Source organism: Erithacus rubecula (genome assembly GCF_903797595.1).
Source record: "Erithacus rubecula genome assembly, chromosome: 26".
NCBI classification, from domain to species: Eukaryota; Metazoa; Chordata; class Aves; order Passeriformes; family Muscicapidae; genus Erithacus; species Erithacus rubecula.
This window is the reverse complement of record NC_136678.1, coordinates 4378117-4397892: the sequence shown is the minus strand read 5'-3', so window position 1 is coordinate 4397892 and position 19776 is coordinate 4378117. Positions and strand designations below refer to the sequence as shown.

General features: G+C 48.9%; 1 protein-coding gene across 19 annotated transcripts in view; it reads left to right on the top strand.

Moving 5' to 3' along the window:
• The first annotated feature begins 11011 nt into the window (after positions 1 to 11011).
• The window catches only part of NFASC (neurofascin), a 67269-nt gene continuing 58504 nt past the window's right edge, over positions 11012 to 19776 (top strand). For 13 of the 19 annotated variants that reach the window (XM_079327059.1, XM_079327065.1, XM_079327062.1 and 10 more), the window contains exon 1: positions 11012 to 11112. The gene's annotated coding sequence lies outside the window, so the exon portion shown is untranslated. Of the gene's footprint in view, positions 11113 to 11300; positions 11578 to 19776 lie in introns of those variants that run through there. The other 6 variants (XM_079327063.1, XM_079327061.1, XM_079327070.1 and 3 more) reach the window with 6 other exon arrangements.

The following is a 19776-nucleotide window of genomic DNA, read 5'->3' as shown; positions in this document are numbered from 1 at the left end:
GGGGGTGGCTCTGGGATTGCTGGGGATGGGCAGCTCTGGATGTGAATTCTGGAAATCTCTCTCCAAAAATTCCGTTGGATTTGGCTGGTGGCTCCAGCACGGGAGCCAAGAAATCCATCAGCAAAATACTCATGGAAAAAAACAGAGTCCGAGGAGCTCACGGAGGAGAAATTTGGCTCTTCTGTCAGGGCTGGTGACTGAGAACTGGGAAATGTTGGGAATTCAGACTCTGGACACTGGGAAATGTTGGGAATTCAGACTCTGGATACTGGGAAATGTTGGGAATTTTGACATTGGGAAATGGGAATTCAGGCACTGAGAACTGGGAAATGTTGGGAATTCAGACATTGGGAAATGTTGGGAGCTGGAACTTTCCCCTGAGCTCCCTTTTCTCCAGGCTGAGCCCCTTTCCCAACTCCCTCAGGATTCTCCAAACCCTTCCCAGCTCCCTCAGGATTCTCCAAACCCTTCCCAGCTTCATCCCCTTCCCTGAAAACACTCCAGCCCCCAAATATCCTCCCTGAACTGAACAAATAACAGATAATTCCCTTTCCTTAGCATCAACTCCATGAATCAGTTGGAATTAAATAATTTGAGGTTGGAAAAAGATCTTTAAGGCCCCTCCCCACCCAAACCCCATTGTAATTCCATGGATCATGAATTATTCCCTGGATAATGAAGTTTAGGCTGCTGCTGTGATGCAGGAATTCCTGGGAATCATTCTGAGAGGAGAAATCCAAGGATTGCAGCAGCTCCCTCCTCACTTCATCTAAAATTAACTCGGCTCTCGAGCTCCACTTAAGCAAAACCAGTTACCATGGCCACGCTGGGAGCTCCTGGATGCAGGAAACCGGGAATTCCGGGATAATGAAGGACTCTGGAAAATCCTTGGGAAGTTCATCCACCTGTTAAACCCACAGAGCCCAGGAACTGGGAATGGAAATTCCCCCTCTCTTCCTGTGGATGTGATTCAGGATCAGGCAAGCTGGAGGAAAAACGTGGAATGAAAAAAAGGTGGATAATGGGAGGGATTTTTGGGAATGTGCAAATCCTCAGGTTTTGCTGGAAGGTGCTGGAATGGGAGAGGGATGCTGATATTTATAGCACCTGATTAATCCTTGATTTGCTGCTGCTTGGGAATGAAATCAGCAGAGCTGCTGGGGGCTCTGGGAAAAGCAGGAAAAGAGCCCTGATCCTACAGGAGAGGCAGGAAAAATCCAAATCCTACAGGAGAGGCAGGAAAAGAGCCCTGATCCTACAGGAGAGGCAGGAAAAGAATCCAAATCCTACAGGAGAGGCAGGAAAAGAATCCAAATCCTACAGGAGAGGCAGGAAAAGAGCCCTGATCCTACAGGAGAGGCAGGAAAAGAATCCAAATCCTACAGGAGAGGCAGGAAAAGAATCCAAATCCTACAGGAGAGGCAGGAAAAGAATCCAAATCCTACAGGAGAGGCAGGAAAAGAGCCTTGATCTTATGGGAAATGCAAGAAAAGAATCCCAGCCTACAGAAAAAGCAGAAGAGATCCCTGATCCTACAGGTGAGGTGAAATGTTGGATTTATTAACTAATTTATCTTCCTAATTAATTCCAAACCCTCCTCCCTCCCAAAATGGGAATTTTTTACCAATTTACAGTCTGGAGCAATGGGAAAATCCCACTTTTCTGACAACCTGGGATTCCTGATGGGAACAGAATTCATCATGAGGGTTTTAAATCCAGAATAAAGACACGGGAATGGTTTTGTTTGGATCTGTGTCCATATGGATCATCCCAGACCCCCACAGACATCACAGACCAGCTGCTCCCATGCCAAAAAAATTCCCAAATCCAAATTTTCCCATCTCCTTTCACATTCCCATTGATTCCCAGCCGTGTTCTGATTGTCAAACTCAGAGAATTGAGCTCGGCTGGGACACGTGGCTCAACCTCCAGGTCCTCAATTATTCCTCTTTATCTGCAATTTCCCATCGCCCTTTGGAATATTCCCGGCAATTAACGGCCCTGATGGGTGTGGAGTCATCAGGGGGAATGGAAAGAAGGATTTTTAGATTTTTTTTTATGCCTTCAAAAAGGGCTGAGAGGTCAGAAATCCATCACGTGTGCCCTGACCAGAACTGCAGGCGAGGGCAGTGCTTGTCATTCATGTTTTTGTTGGAGTGGCTCCAGAACAAGGACAGGGAAAAAACAAGGACAGGGAAAAAAACAGGGAAAACAGGAAAAATATTGACCACAGAACTCCTGAGTCCCAGCTGGGATCTGTTTTGTGCTCCACAGGGTTGGGTTTTCAGTGGAGGAACATTTGGAGTGTTCAGAGCAGAGAGAATGGATTTGTGCAGGTGCTGGAATTTTGGGATTTCCAGGTATATTGGGAAAATTCAGCTTTCCCTGCTTCTGTAGCCGTGGATTTGCTGGGTGGGATGGGAATGATCTTGGTGGGAAAAGGAGAGGGAGATCAGCTCCAGGCTGCTGCAGTGCCCTGGGATGTGTGGCTTCATCCCATCCCATGGATCCCATCCCATCCCATGGATCCCATCCCATCCCATGGATCCCATCCCATGGATCCCATCCCATCCCATCCCATCCCATCCCATCCCATCCCATCCCATCCCATCCCACCCCAACTGGGATTTGGATCCTATAAACTCCAGCTTTTTGTACCTGGAGGAGGAGGAAGAGAAGGAAGGAGGAGAGGAAGGATTTGTCTGTCACTCCTCTCTGGCAGTTTGAACTCCCTGGAATTCTGAGCTCTGGCTGGGAATCAGAATACTGGGAATATCTTGAATACCTGGAATATCAGGAATATCAGGAATATTGGGAATCCTTCCTGGAGCTGTTGGCACCCAGATCCCAGCTGAGCAGGGAACAACCTCGGTTCTATTTTTATCCATTTTTATCCAGACTTTTTCTCTCCATTCCCTTTGTGTTCCCTTTTTTCTCCCCCTTCCCAATCCCTCCCCCCTCTGCTCCCTCTCTTCCTTCGCCTCTCCTTCATTTCCCTTCCCTTTGGAGCATCCCGCTAATTAGGGCTGCTAATTAGTGCTGCTAATGAGTTCGTGTTTGTGCATCCAGCAAATGAACGTGCCGGGCTCCGAGGGTTAATGTGGGATGGTGGTGCTGAAATCCTTGGGAATGGGGGTGGGAATGGGTGGGAACAAGTGAGAATAGGAATGGGAATAGGAATGGGAATAGGAATGGGAAAAGGGGTGAGAATAGGGATGGGGAGAGGGGTAGGAATAGGGGTGGGAATAGGAATGGGGAGAGGGGTGGGAGTAGGAATGGGAATAGGGTTGGGAATGGGTGGAAAGGAATGGGAATGGGAATGGGAATGGGAATGGGAATGGGAATGGGAATGGGAATAGAGGTTGGAATGGATGGGAATGAGTGGGATTGAGTGGGAATGAGTGAGAATAGGGATGGGAATAGGGTTGGGAATGGGTGGAAAGGAATGGGAATGGAGGTGGGAAAGGGTGGGAATAGATGGGAAAGAATGGGAAAGAGGGATTGGAATAGAGGTTGGAATGGATGGGAATGGGTGGGAATGAGTGGGAAGGAGTGGGAAGGAGTGGGAATGGGGATGGGAATAGGGGTTGGAATGGATGGGAAGGAGTGGGAATGGATGGGAATGAGTGGGAAGGAGTGGAAGTGAGTGGGAATAGGAATGGGAATGGATGGGAATGGGGGTGGGAATAGGGGTGGGAATGGATGGGAAGGAGTGGGAAGGAGGAAAACAGAAGTGCTGGATGGATCCTCTGGGAACGACCTCAGACACTTTTCTAAATCCCATTCCTTAAAATATTCCAATATTTGGGAGCAGCATCCCAAAAAAATCCCAGCTCTGAACAGGAGGAGAAGCTCCAATAAAATGCAAATTTGAGGGAGAAGTGTCCGAGCTGTCCCCAAATGCTCCAGGGGACTTCCAAGGAAATATCCCAAGAAATTCCTTTAATTTCTTCATCCATCTTTTTTTTTTTTTTTTTTTTTTTTTTTTTTTTTTTTTTTTTTTTTTTTTTAGGAGATGGAACAACTCCATCCTGATTCGGAAGTTCCCAGAGTAATTCCAGTGGGAACAATTCCTGCTGCTGAGTTTGGGCTTAATTTGTTGAAGAGAGGGAGGAAAAAATAAAGATCAAAAGGAATTTTTTGCAGGAAAAGTGGCAAAAAAAGCTGGGAATTGTGGGGAGGAAAAGCTATTTTGGGATTTGAAGGAATCATCTCGAAAATTGCTGGAATTTGGGATGGATCCATAGGGATTTGGGGTGTGGGAATGTGGAGGCTGCTGCTCCTGAGGCTCTCCTCTATTTCCCACCCTGGAAAAATTTTCCCTGGAGACCCCCAGAAAATTAATGGAATTCTCTGTTCCCCCTCACCCCTTCCCACGTGATTCCCACATCAAAGCATCCAAAGATTCCTTGGAGCTCCACTGGAGCTGTTCCCATCCAAACAAACAAAAAATTTATATATATATATATGTATACAGAAAAAATGGGTAGATTTTCTTCTCTTCCTCAAAAAATCCGGGATTTTTGCCCCTCTGGAAGGGCAGGAATGACTCCTTGACAGGGAGAGCTGGAGCTCTGACCCTTGGAATTCCAGGAGGCAAAATTCCTGGAATCCCATCCTACCTGGAATCCCCTGGAGGTGTCAAGGGAATTCCTGGAAGTGACACTCCCAGCTCTCGGTGAGAAAATTGGACTCAGTGACCTTGGAAGGTTTTTCCAGCCTCAAAATTCCTGGGATTTCTCTCCCTAATCATTCCTGCTCTGTTTCTTTCCTGATTTTCTGGAAAACTTGGAACAATTCCTTTTTCCACGACTTTTTTCCTGTGGGATGTGACCTGAGCCCTCCTGCAGCACCTTGAGAAGTTCCCAATTTTGGGACCAATCCCTGATCCTGGGCACAAACAGAGAAGGAGAAAAATGAAATATTCCCTGAAAAATGAGATTAAACTGGTTGGTATCCAGATGGGAATATTTGGGATGAAAAAATTACCTTGGGTGTGGAAAAGACCTTGGAATTCCCTTCCTCGTGTCCCTTCTCCATGAAAAGATGTTGGAATTTCTTTTCCATGTCCCTTTTCCATGGAAACAACATTGGAATTCCCTTCCTCATGTCCCTTCTCCATGAAAAGATGTTGGAATTTCTTTTCCATGACCCTTTTCCATGGAAACAACATTGGAATTCTCTTCCTCGTGTCCCTTTTCAATGGAAAAGACATTGGAATTCCCTTCCCATGTCATTTTTCCATGGAAAAGTCATTGGAATTCCCTTCCCATGTCATTTTTCCATGGAAAAGACATTGGAATTCCCTTCCCATGTCCCTTTTCCATGGAAATGACTTTGGAATTCTCTTCCCATGTCCATTTTCAATGGAAAAGACATTGGAATTCCCTTCCCATGTCCCTTTTCCATGGAAATGACTTTGGAATTCTCTTCCCATGTCCATTTTCAATGGAAAAGACATTGGAATTCCCTTCCCATGTCCCTTTTCCATGGAAATGACTTTGGAATTCCCTTCCCATGTCCTTTTTCCATGGAAAAGACATTGGAATTCCCTTCCAATGCCCCTTTTCCATGGAACCCCCTTGGAATTCCCTTCTCCCTGTGCTACTCCCTGAATCCCTAAAAAATGCAGGGTTATTTATTCCCTGGATCTCCATGGAATTTTGGGACAGCATTCCAAGAATTTGGGGGGATCAATCCACAGATGTGACAATGGAAGGTGACATTAACCCCCCCCCAGAGCCTCATCCAGAGGTTTTTCCATGTTTTCCTTCCATGATTTTTAACTCCCTGGTTTTCCACCCTCATCCATCCTCCCCTGGCAGGCACTGGGATGAATTCCCGTGATAAATTCCTCCTGTTTTGTTGTTTGAGGGATCGGGACAGGCCGGGCACTTCGGGGAGATTAATTTTTGATTTATGGCCGGCTCCCAGGATTTATTCCCATTTTTCTCCAGAGGGAAAGGCAGTGCTGGAAGTATTTTAAATTCCAGGGGCTCTGCTGGAAAGGGGGGATCAATTGGAATCACGGCGGCTTTTCCATGAAATTGCTCCAGATGTAAAGGAAAGGAAGAAAAGGGAATAAAATCCCAATATTTTAAATGTTGATTTTATTAACTGAGGAACATTCTGGGATTTCTCTGCTTGCTGATGGGAATAAATGGAATTTTGGAGCTGGATATATCTCCCTGCTGAGGAGTAGATGGGATTAACGGGATCTGGGTTAAAATTGGGAGAAATATCCCAAATCAAACCCCACAGGAGAGGAATTCCGGGGCCATTTGGATTTTCTGGGATTGTGGCTATGAAATCCTACAAATTCCAAGGATCCCACAAATCCCAAACTCCAATCCCACTCCTCACCAAAACTCAGGAAAAGCCTGGGCCACCCCCCACATTGATCCCAAATTCCACTGGGATCATCTTTCCCAAATCTTACTGGGATCATCCTTCTCAAATCCCATTGGGATCATCTTTCCCAAATCCCATTGGGATCATCTTTCCCAAATCCCATTGGGATCATCTTTCCCAAATCTCATTGGGATCATCCTTCCCCAATCCCACTGGGTTCATCCTTCCCAAATCCTGACAGGGATGAACATTCCAGAGGCTCCAAACTCTGCCAGGATCGATTCCTGGGCAGGATCAACAAAGCAATTTTCTGTCTCAGGATATTCCTGCTGGGAATAATAAACAGCCCTGGAAGTCTGGAACACCTCGTGGGCCTGGAATTTGGGAGCCCTGAGGGGCTGGGAGAGGCAGGGAAGGGGAAAGGAGGGAGAGAATTCCAGGTGGATTTTGGCTGGGGATTCATCCAGGGATCCCCAGGAATGGGCAGGAATTTGGGGATGGGAAAAGAGCAGGAATTGGGGATGGGAATGGGCAGGAATTTGAGGATTGGAAATGTGTCCCTGAAGCGGGAAATGGACAGGAATTTGGGGATTAGAAAAATGTCCCTGGAGTGGAAAAAGGGCAGGAATTCAAGGGGATGAAGGTTTTCCTGCAGTGGGACAGGGCAGGAATTCGGGGGGAAGTGACAAGGCAGGAATTTGGGAATGCAAGCAGGACAAGAGCAGGAATTCAGGGATGTGAACGTGTCCTGGTGGGGTTTGGAGACAATTGTCTTTCCCATTTCACCTTTCCCTTCTTTTCCTTCCCGGATTTCTTCCAGGATTTTCCCTCCATCACCCACAGCCAAGTTTACCCAAGAACTGTGGGAAACCAGCAGAACCCAGTGATCCCATTCCAGCTTTTTCCCCCATGGATTGGGAAGCCCTGGACACGCTGGACGTGGCATTTCTTCCCAGCCCATCCAAGCGCCAGGAAATTCCCTCGGGTTGGATTCGTCCTGAGGGCAGGAATGTTCTCGCCGTGTCCTTTCCGCATCATTTCCCACCTGGATTGTTGCTCCTGTCATTCCAAGATGTCTCAGCGGCTCCTTTTCCCTGCCCAGGAATGTGCTGGCAGCAGAAATTGGGGCTGTGCTGCGATCTAGTGGTGAAGGAGAATCCTGGAATTCTCTCCAGGCTGCATTCAGCCTTCCCAGGCCAGGATTTTTCAGACTGTTTTCCTGGGAAGATCCTGATCCCTGCAGGATCCAAGAGATTCTGGAGTGTCAATTCCCACCTCAAATCCTGCTCTGCTCCTGGAGCTTGCCCGGGCACCAATCCATCCCAAAATGCTCCTGATACATCCCATTAAAAAAAATCCCAGCAGGAATTTTGCCTGGAATGCTCCACGGGATCAGCTCTGGATAATCCCTCTGCCCGAGGGCGGAATATCCTTAATTAGAGGCCGATTTTTAATTAATAATCAAGCTCAGCTTTGCTGCTTTTCCCTCTCTTCCTGCATTCCCTGACCTTGCCCTGCTGGAATTTTCCTTTTTCCTTCTCCCAAATCTTGCTCTGCTCCAGCCCCATCCCAGCCTCTGGTTTTGGGAATTTTGGCCTTTTCCTTTGGGATGGATTCCAGGAGCTGTGACCTCCAGCTGTGCAGAATTCCCGAATTCCTGAGCCTGGAAAAAGGTATAAAAATAAAAAAACTGAGATTCTGGGATCTGTATTCATAAAAACTGAGATCCTGGGATCTTTATTCATAAAAAAAAAAAAGAGATTCTGGGATGTTTGTCCATGGAAATTGAGTTCCTGGGATGCACATCCATAAAATCTGAGATTCTGGGATTTGCATCCATGAAAATTGAGTTCCTGGGATGTGCATCCATCACCAACTCATCCCTAAAGCCTCCCCATAAATCCATCATTCCAGAGGCTTTCAGGCTGATCAATATTTTTCCAAAGAGATTGGAGGAGCTCATTTTCCCTCTTTTCCCTTGGATTAATTGGATTGCTGGGAATCTCCAGGGAGAAGCCAAGGAAAGGGATCTGGAGCAAGGATGAAGATCCAGGATGGATCTGGGAATTCCTTGCTGGGAAATTCCAGCTGATCCCAGCACTCCCCAATCCTAAAATTTCAGGATGTATTACCCATCTTATTTATGTGATTTTTTTTTTTTTTTTTGGAATTTCCAACTATTTGTTTTTTAATTTTGCTCATTTTTATATCAGATCTGGTTGTTCCCATAGGGCCAGGAGACACATTCTGGTTTTCTTTCCTCCATGAGCAAATTCCAAATTTTTCCTCATGTTCTCCCCCTCTTCCAGAACCTCTTCCAGGTTGGAAAAAATTGGGGAATTTTGTCTCACAGCCCAAACAGCTCAGCCCTGTGTGGTGTAAATCAAATTTTGTGAGGGGTGGGAGGGCTGTGGCCTCTTCCAGATGGGATCTTCCATGGAAACTTCCCCAAAAAAAAGGGATATTTCTGTTCCTTCCCAGCCATTTGTGGCCATGAATGGGAGAGGAGGGAAAAACCCTTGAAGGAAAAAGGTGGGGGGAAAGGGAAAGGGGAAAAAAGTGGGAAAAAAGGGGGAAAAAAGGAGGGAAAAAAGGGGAAAAAAGGGAGGGAAAAGGGGAAAAAAAGAGGGGAAAGGGGAGGAAAAAAACTTTTCAAGGTGCTGAAAATCTCCAGAAGTGCAGCTTGCCCTTGGATCCCCCTGGAATTCTCCGGGATCAGCATCTTGGAGGAGCAGTCAGCACTGCTGGAGAAGCAGCTCCGGAGTGAAATTCCCAAAATTCCCTTCTCCCGCCCGGAATCCTGCAGGATCGGGGCAGAAAAGGCAAAGCCCGGTGAAATCTGAGGTTCCCAAAGCTGCAGCGTCAGGGAGAAGATCCCTGACTTTGTGACATCCGTGGAAAAACGTCCCTGAATTGAACTTTGAGATTTTTTTTTGTGCTTTGTTGTTGATCTTTGGGGATGGTTTGGGGTTTTTTCCCCGTTTTTCCTCATGGTCTTTTCCCGATTTTCCCGATGTTATTTTTTCCTGGTTTCCCTCATGGTTTATTCCATTTTCCCCCATGGTTTTTTTCCCGATTTTCCTCATGTTTTTTTTCCCGATTTTCCCCGTGTTTTTTTCCCAGTTTTCCCCATGGCTTTTTTCTGGTTTTCCCCAGCCCCTGACAGCTGGGGATGGGGATCTGGAATTCTTCTCTATCCCAGATTATTCCTGATGGATTTATCTCACTCTTCTCCCAGCAGCTGCTCCCTGGATCTGTTATTCCATAGGGAAATTGGGATTTTCCAGCTGTGTCCCCACATCCAGCCCAGGAAGTTTTTTCCCCTCTTACAATCCAAAATCTCTGGGAAGGGTTGGGACAGAATTTCTGGAGAATCTGTGGCTGCCCCATCCCTGGAAATGGAGATATTGGGATTTGATTTGTGTTGAGACTTCAGGATTTGATTCGTGTCAAAACCTTGGGACTTGATTTGTGTGGAAATTTCGAGATTTAATTTGTGTGGAAACCTCGGGATGTGAAGGAGTTACAAGGAAGGAAAAGGGAATCTGCAGCAGGAATTTGGGTGATGGGACAAGGGGATGAGTTCAGGCTGAAAAAGGGGACAATTGGGTGGGATATTGGGAATAAATCCTTCCCTGTGAGAGTGGGGAGGAGCTGGGATGGAATTCCCAGAGAATCCGTGGCTGCTCCATCCCTGGAATTGCCCCAGACCAGGATTGTGGAAGATTTCCCTGCCATGGAACTGGATTCATTTAAGGACCCTTCCCACCCAAACTATTCCCTGATTTCATGAATCATTCCATGATTTCCACTGGCGTATCCAATATATTTAATTTATACATCAATCTATCTATAAAATCAAATATTTCATCTTTTTATATTCAATCAGCAGAGAGATGAAACCCAGGCTCCCTCTGGCGCTTCCCGACATCCACCTCCATCAATTCCAGTTCTGCAGCCTCAGCAGAAAATCGGGAATTTAATAAAATCCCGGGAAGGGGAGGCCGCAGAGCTGGCGGGGGAGCTTTAATTAAAGTGACAGCTCTGATTGGGGAGGGGACACAGAGATAGCCGGGTTTGGTCACCTCTGCGGGGTCACCCGGGGGGACAATGCCACCAGTGCCACCAGTGCCAGCAGTGCCAGCGGTGCCAGCGGCATCATCAGTGTCACCGGTGTCACCAGTGCCACCAGTGCCAGCAACTGATGTCGCACCCCGAGCCGGGCTGTGCCACTCGCGCTCCTCTCCGGCAGCATCGGGGGCGCTCCTCGTCCCTCCGCACCCCAAACTCGTCCTCCCCTTGCCCAAAATTCTCGTTTTCATCCCCGGATTGCGCGCGGGGCTATAGGAGGGCTCAGCTCCTCGCCCTTGGGGGGTTCTCTGCCCCCTCGGGGTGACCCAGACTCGTCCTGTCCTTGCCCAAAATTCGCTTTTCTGTGCCCGGATTGCGCCGTTAGCCTTGGGAGGGCTCAGCCCCGCGCCGATCGCCTGCAGCTGCTCATTAAGGGCTCCGCTAATGAGCTCCTCCCCCTGCTCAGTCCCCTCCCCTCCACCTTATGCCTTCCTCCCTCCCTTCCCTGCCTCCTCCTCCTCCTCCTCCTGCTGGTGCCGCTGCCGCTGCTGCTGCCGGGGCGCGCTCGCTCTCCGCCAGCTCGGGAGCGCGCAGTGCGGCGCGGCCGCGCCCGGGAGCGCGCAGTGCGGCGCACCGAGCCCGCACCGAGCCCGCACCGAGCCCCAGCTGCGGCCGCCTCAGCCCCAGCGGGTAAGGACAAACCGGGACCGGGACGCGCCGGGATGCGGGAAGCTCTCGGGGGATGCTCGGGGCTGCGCACGCTGGGGATCCGCGCATCCTCCGCGCGGATTGGGGTGCCAAAGCTGTTCGCAGACCCCCAAAATCTCCCGGGTTTTGCTGTCAGGACCCCAGGAGGGGGGAGCAGGGGCATGTGATGGGATTTTGGTTCTTACGTCACGGCTCCGTGTCCCTGCGTGTGACAAAATCCCGCGGTGGCAGTGCGGGGGCACGGGGAGCGCAGCCCGGGTGGGGACCTTGGGGTGACAGCGCAACTTTGGGGCGCCGAAACCTTTCGGGGAGCGGCGATCACTCTGCGGGGAACGCGCCTCGCTCCTTCCCTCCGGAAGAACATAGTGGGCCGGAAAAATCCATCGGGGAAAACCGCACCTGGCTTGGGATGCGGCGCCGGGAAGCGCCGGGCCCCGGCGGCGAGCGGTGAGTGGCGGGTGCGGGATCCGCATCCTCCCGCAGCCGCTCCCGGGGATCGATCTCCGATCGGGAACAGCGGGCAAAGTGCTGAATCATTGGGATCCCGGCTCCAAGGGCGCTCCCGCTGCTCCCATCGCCGCCAAAAGCTCGGGAATGAGGCCGAGGAGGGCGAGGAGGCCGTGGGAGCGCTGGGGCCTGGGAGAGGAGGATTGTTGGGATGGAGTGAGGATGGAGCAGGGATAGAGAGGGGATGAAGAGGGGATGGAGTGAGGATGGAGAGAGAATGGAGAGGGGATGGAGTGAGGATGGAGTGAGGATGGATAGAGGATGGAGTGAGGATGGAGAGAGGATGGAGCAGGGATGGAGAGAGGATGGAGTGAGGATGGAGAGAGGATGGAGCAGGAATGGAGCAGGGATAGAACAGGGATGGAGTGAGGATGGAGCAGGGATAGAGAGGGGATGAAGAGGGGATGGAGCAGGGATGGAGTGAGGATGGAGAGAGAATGGAGAGGAGATGGAGTGAGGATGGATAGAGGATGGAGCAGGGATGGAGAGAGGATGGAGCAGGGATAGAACAGGGATGGAGTAGTGTCCTCCCTTTTCCATGGCCTCAGGTGCTCCTTGGAGGTCAGGGAGCAGCAAAGCCTCGCATTCCATCCCAGGGAGATCTCCGGGAGTGGCACCGGGAGGAATTTGGGGTGGGAAAACGGAGGTTTTGTCCGGAAAATCCCATCCCCGCTAAAAGTGAGAATTAAAGCAGGACAGTGCGTCCTGCTTGGATGGGTTTGGCTTTTCCCTTTGGAATGCTGCCTGTGGGTTCCTCCCTCAAGGTCAGGTCCTTGGGATGGCTCTGGAGCACTCCCCAAAGTCACCCCGGCGTGTTCCCGGCCGGGTCCCGGCACAGGGGCAGTGCCGGGGCCGGGGGATGCGGGAATCGCGGGAAAAGCTGGAATTCTGTCATGCCCAGCACAGGCCCGGCTGCTTTAAGATGGATCCTGTGGCGCTGTGCTGTTTCCGGGGTGCTCCTGGCAGCTGCTGAGGACAAAAGCAGGAATCCTGTGACTTTTCCGGGGATGCTGACTCCTTTCTTTCCGCCCGTGCTCCTGGAAAACCTCCCCCTCTTTGGCAGACACCGAGGGGCTGCTTTGTTCCAACAAAACTTTGCATTCTCCCCTGAAAGAAAACTCAAATTTAGCATTTTCTGCTGGATTTCTATTTTTAATTTTGTCATTTCCCAGTTCCGAGCGTTTTTTTTTTTCTCTTTTTCTTTTTTTTTCTTTCTTTTTTTTTTTTTTTTTTTTTTTGGTGTATGTGGTTGTAACGTGAATCCAACATAAATAATGCATGGAAAAGCACTCGGCTGACAGAGAGAAGTTGTTTGGTTGGAAAAGTGACTTTGTTTACAGGAGCTGGGACCTGAACCTGGCTTTGTGTTAATTCTGGGTTTAACAAAGCTCCATCCTCATCCTCATCCTGAGGGATTTGGTTTAAACCCAGCCCAGTCCAATCATCCCTTCTCCCAGCTGATGATTAAATGGGGAACATTCCAAGTTTTCCAAATTAACTGATAAGAAATTTTTTTCCTCTCATTCTTTCCGGGGTTTTTGGCAGGGGGATAAATTGCCCCAAAATCCTCTGGAAAAACTCAACCACAAAGGGTCCAAAAAATGGGTAAAAATATTAAATAATAATGGGAATAATTAGGATTTTTCCCTCAGTTTTTGCAGGTGGTTGGGATATTCCAAGTAGGATACTCATGGGATATGAGGGGGTGTGTCCTTAAATTTCGGGGATGAGCAGGGAAGGTGTTGGGATCAGGTGGGAACCAAAAAATGGGGATGGGAATGGGATGGGAAGCTGGGAATGCCATCCCAGGAAACTCTTGGAAATTCTGGGATGTTCCAAGGAAATATTCCCTGGATAAAGACCAGTGGAGCTCACCTGGGCAGGTGGAGATTGGGAAGGGAACTGGAACCTTTGGAATTTGCTGGTTCAATTCAGAGCTTTGGAGTTTTTCAGCTCCATCCTGCCCTTGCTCAAGGAAGGAGGAGCCTCCAAGGGAAAAGTTTGGGATTTGTTTGGGAAACCTGGGAAAATGGAGCAGCCACATTCCCAGGACGTTCCTGAGGCTCTGATTTTTATCTGGGAGCGCTCGGCAGGAATTTCTGGATTTCTGTTTTCCATGTGGGAGGGGATTTTCTGTGGGGCTGTAATTTACTCGTCTGGGCAGCACCAACCTTCCAAATCCCAGCAGAACTTCATTTACAGGGAGGAAAACCTGGAAGTTCTGACTGAATCCCTTCATTTCTTTGCTTTCTGGGAACTGAGGAATTCCCTGTTTTCCACACTTTTTAGTGTGCAATAAAAGCAGCTGAATTGGGAAGATTCAAACCCACTGAGAAAATCAGATTTTCAGGAAAAAAAAAATTAAAACTCAGATTTTATTTGAATTCAAACAGCAAAACCTGTGAGGAGACTCCTAAAAAACCACTGAAAACCTCTGGCACTTCCTTCTATTCCTTGGGTTTTGTTTCCCCTTCCCAAACTATTCCTAAATCCCGCCAGGATCCATCCAGGGGTTGGATTCCATTACAATTTTGTCAGATCTTGTCAGGGAGGTCTGGATTTCTTCCTGCCCCGGAGGGAATTCCTTTCCAACCTCATTTCCCTCATTTTCCGTGTCGTTGGATGACTTCTGCTCCAGCTTTTGCATTTTCCCCCTTTGTTCCTTTCCAGGCTATCCAGGATAATTATTGCATAATTCCAGGGTTTCCGGCTTGCTATGAACTTACTCGAAGTTAAAATGTTCCATAATCCCCTTCCCCCTCCCTTTTCTTTTTTTTCCCTTTAATCCCAAATGAAAGAAAGCGGGCTGGGTTATTACAGATTAAAAAAGAGGAGGATTTATCCCTTGGCTTATCGGGATCACCATTCCCACTTAATGAGATTGGAGGAGTGGAATTATCCACGGAAAAAACCAGGGATGGGTTCGGCTGGGCAGAAATTCCCAACAACGCCGCCTCATGTTCCTTTGGATCTCATCCCAGTATTTTGAGATCCACCCCTGTTTTCCTCAGGGATGCGTCTGGAAGGGGGCATCCAAAGGGCACAAAAGAGAGGGAATAAAGGAGATTTTTTCCCCCACAAAAGGAGAATTTGGGAATTTTTTCCCTGCCTGGAATCCTAAAGCAGGGGGTTGGTGCATTCCCAGTTTGCTGGAGGTGCATCCAAAGGGAAGAGGGAGCTTTGTGCAATCCAGGCTTGGGGAGAGCTGATAAATCCCGGATAAATTCCAGGATGCTCCTTTCCCACCTCTGGAAACAAACCTGGATCCTCAGAGGGAGCGGGAAAACAGGAGCACAACCCCCGGGGTTGGTGCAAGGTGAAGCCGGAGGTTCATTGGAATTCCTGGCAGGTTTTTCTGCCACTTTCTGCCTTCTTGGCAGAGGAATTTTGCTCCTTTTCCCAGCGACAGTCGGAATCCGATCCCGCTGCTCTGTCAGCCTGAATCCCAAATTCCTCCTGAAATCTCCTGGCATGGCTAGGCTGGGCTGGCAGCTCCAGTGGGAGCTGGGAGGGAGGGAAGGTTCTCCTTGGATCAGTGAAAAATGCACCAAAATTCTCTTTTTTCCTCTGAACTCTTCCTGGTTATCCCAAGGATCCCTGAGTTCAAAGAGCTGCAGAATCATGGAAACAATTGGGATGGAAAATTAACACTCATCCCATTCTATGGGCAGGGACAACTTCCCCTATCCCAGATTGCTCCAATCTGACCTTGGACACTTCCAGGGATGCAGCAACCACAAATTCTCTGGAAAATCTGGGAATGCCAAGCCCGGGAATATCCGTGGGTGGGAAAAGGATCCTCTTGGATCCGGCCACTCTCCAGGGTGCTGAAGCCCCTCCTGGGGATTTGGGAACTCCACGTTATTCCCTGAGTTCCCAACTCCCTATTACCACTCAAATCCAGGATAAAAAGGGAAACCAGGGATACCCTGGAACAGCAAAATGCAGGGAATGTGGGAATTCCCCCTATTTCCATCTCCAGCGTCGTTTTGAAGCTGGAGTTTGGATGCAGGGTGGGCTACACAATTTAGGACAGATTTTAAACCCCACCTGGGGAAAGCCTGGCTCAGCTGGACTGAGCTTAGGGCTCATCCTGCTCCCGATGGTGGTGACCTCCTGAGGTAATTCCAGCTGGAATTGTTTGGGGATCCAACTGCACCCGGGATTTTTGGGAGAAGGAAACAACCTCCTTTCCCTCTTTGTGTGGCTTTGGGGATTTTTCTGCTCCCACAAAACTTGGCTGCCCATCCTTGTAGGAACAGTTTTTATTGGATATTCCCGGCAGTTTTTATTGAATATTCTCAGCAGTTTTTGTTGAATAGTCAGAGCAAGTTTTATTGTATATTCCGAGTGGTTTTATTGGATATTCCCAACAGTTTTGGTGGAAATTCAGAGCAGGTTTTGTTGGATATTCGGGACAGGCTTTTTTGATACTCCCAGCAGTTTTTATTGGATATTCCCCCAACGTGTGGGCAGGGAAAGAATCCCAGCCTTCCCTTTTCCCTAGGATGAAGATCAGCCATTCCCACAGGCTCTTCCCTTGTGTTTAGTTTGGCCTTCCCAAAATATTCCCTTGGATTCTTAAAACTCACCAGAATCCATCCAGGGGTTGGATTCCATTGCAATCTTTGTCAGATCTTGTCAGGGAGGTCTGGATTTCCTCCTGTCCCTAAGGGAATTCCTTTCCAACCTCATTTCCCTCATTTTCTGTGTTGTTGGATGACTTCTACTCCAGATTTCTACTCTGTGGGGGCCGGAATCACTCCTGATCCCGCTCCTTGTGGGATAAAAATCCCTCTGTGAGCTGATGGAGTGTGGGAGAAGCTCCTGTCCCTGCTGTCACCTCGGTGCTGTCACATTCCTGAAATCTGGCTTTGACATTCCCAGCAGACCCGGCCACAAAGGCTCCTTGTTGGGATCTCCCTTGGGATGGGGTTGAGGCCATCCCAGCTGGAGAGGGAGGAGGGGAGGGACAGGACGGGGCTTTGTGCCACCCGCACGTGCCAGGACACTCAGGGAACTCCTCTGGTGACAACTCTGACAGGCTGAGGGTGGTCGGAATGGTCAGCCTGAAAGAGGGAATGTTGTGTGGGGATATCAGGATTTGACTTGTGTAGAGACCTTAGGATTCAATTTGTGTGGGAACCACAGGTTCTGATTTGTGTGGAAACCTCAATTTTATTTGTGTGGAAACTTTGGGATCTGATTTATGTGGAAACGTCGGGATTCGATTTGTGTGGAAACCTCAGGATCTGATTTGTGTGGAAACCTCAATTTGATTTGTGTGGAAATCCCAGAATCTAATTTGTGTGGAAACTTTGGGATTTGACTTGTGTGGAAACTTTGAGATTTGACTTGTGTGGAAACCTTGGGATCTGATTTGTGTGGAAACCTCGGGATTTGATTTGTGTGGAAATTTTGAGATTTGATTTGTTGGAAACTTCGGGATGTGCAGCAGTTACAAGGAAGGGAAAAGGAATCTGCAGTGGGAATTTGGGTGATAGGACAAGGGAATGAGTTCAGGCTGACAAAAGGGAGATTTGGGTGGGATATTTGAGGATGGGGAGGCCCTGGGATGGAATTCCCAGAGGATCCATGGCTTGGAAGTGTCCCAGGCCAGTCTGGAGCCACTTGGGATCACGGGAAGTGTCCCTGTGGCATGACTGGGGGATCTTTCACCTCCCTCCCAACCCAAACATTCTGTAATTCCACAATTCCACCTCAAATCCACTCAAGAAATCGATAATCCCATTTCCTTCTTCCCCTATATATGAAAAACTTCAATTCTAACATAAAATACCTTAAACCCAAACTTCTTGTCAAAGCTCAGCTCTCCTCCTTCATTCCCAGCAAAAGCTGGAACTCAGCTGAACTCATCCACGTGGTTTTTTACATCCAACACCAGACCCGCACATTTTAGAGGGCGGATTTTCCCCGAACGTCCTTCAAAATCTGATTCTGCACATCCCAGGCTGCCATTTCCTGCTGACAGCTCCGGGATCCAGCTGCCAGCACTCCCCAGGGATTTATTCCTGGCCATCCCAGCAGCTGGGACCAGCCTGGGGATTTTTGGTTGACCTCGTCTGAATGGCGCTGGCCCTGGTGACAGCTGCGAGGCTGAGCTGGCCCCGGCCCAGGACAGCAGGCTGCTCCTGAATGTTTGATTCCAGGGATTCAGGCTCCTTTGTCTCCCTTTTCCAGCCTTTTAGGACAGGCCTGGGGTTGGGATGGGGATGGGAATGATTCCTGAGAGAGGCACAGCTCAGCTGGGAGAAATTTGGGATTTTCTAAGTGCTCCTGGTGGGATTTTGATCTGAATCCCAGATTTGGGATGGAGTTGGGAATGGGCACTTGCTGGGAATTCCCATCCATGGACGGTTCTCAGAATTCCTCTTCCAAACCAGAGCAAGGTGAAAACCAGGGATATCCAGGAGCACCCAGGGATGAAACCTTCCTGGAAGTAAAACTAATTCCCTTTTCCATAGGGAAAAGCTGTTCCTGCCCTATTGTCCAGTGGAAGGGGGGTTGGGATGTCTGGGATTGATCCCAAACAGCTGCTGGGATGAGGGAGGGCAGATGGCACAATTATATCTGCAATGGGATGGGCAGTGTGGGTTTGGGAGGTTTTGGGATCCCTTTCCCTGCAAACCTGAGCTGGGAGAGGCTGTGGATGGGATTTGAGAGATTATGGGATCCTCTTTTCACTAAAGGAGGGATTGCGGAGATTTTGGAATCCCCTTCCCTGTAAATGTCATCCACGAGAAGACATGGAGGGGATTTGGGGAACTTTGGGATCCCTTTCCCACTAAATCTGTTTCAGGAGAAGCCACAGAGGGACTCTGGGAAATTCTGGCATCCCTTTCTCACTAAGGGGAATTTTAGGATCTTATTCCCACCAGGGAGAGGCTTTGGATCCCAGGAGATCCCCCAGCTCTGACCCCGTGCGGGTGGATGTGCCAATTTGGGATATGCTGATCCCAAATTGTGCCACCCTCCTGCTATTTCTGCTCCTGATCTGTGCCACAGCCAGACCTTGGGATTGGGCTCCAGAGGCCATAAAAAACCCAGTATTTGGGATTTGAGCTGCTCAGGGATAATTTTAGCTCCACTGAAGGAGAGGCAACAGCGGGAATGGTGCCCTGGGAAGGAGCTGAGCCCTCTGATCCCACAAGATTCATCTGGATTTTCCAGCCACATCCTTGGAATCTCATCCCAAAACCTCATCTCAGGGGCTTTTTGGGGTAAAAGGATCCAAGGGGTTCCCCTGGGAGCCAGGGGAGGACTGTAGGATGTGGTTTTAAGCAGGGAAAGATGAAATGGGAATGCAGGAATAGCTGGGAATGCTGGAAGAGGAGGAGCTGGAAGTTCAAGGTGCATTGAAGTGATAATTGGGATTTCTGAAGTGTTAATTGGGATTTCTGGAATGTTTTTGGTATTCAGGCTTGAGTGTTCATTGGAAAGATTCTTCCCTTTATTCCCATTTATTCTTCCCTTTATTCCCATTTATTCTTCCCTTTACTCCCATTTATTCTTCCCTTTATTCCCATTTATTTTTCCCTTTATTCCTATTTATTCTTCCCTTTATTCCCATTTATTCTTCCCTTTATTCTCCTTTATTCTTCTCTTAATTGCCCCTTGTTATTTCCTGGTTCTGGGCACTGGGAAATCCCAAAATCCTTGTGAAGGACCAGCCCAGCACTGGGCAGAGTGACCTGGCAGGGTCTGGGAGGTGCCACTGTGGCCACCCTTGGGAATTCTGCTGTTCCCTCCTCCTCCTCTCCCTCGGAAATCATGGAATGGTCAGAACGCCCAGGGTGGGAGCAGATCTTCTCCAAATCCCATTTTCCTTTGCAGTCCTGATGGAACATCCCAGGAGTTGCTTCAGAGAATAAAATTCAAACCTGCTCAGCCTCACTCAGATCCTGTCTCCCTTTCATGTTCCCTCTCCAAGAGGCTGGAGTGGATTTAATTCCAGCAGAGCCAGAGAAAACCAGGAAAAGGAGCAAATCCAAGGCAGGGATGGAGTTTGTTGGTTTTGAATCCCGAGCTTTGCTCCTCTTGCTGTCCCATCTTTCTCCCTCCCAGTTCCATCCCAATTTTCCAGCTGTTGGAAATCTCTCTGCTGTGCCCAGTGGGAAT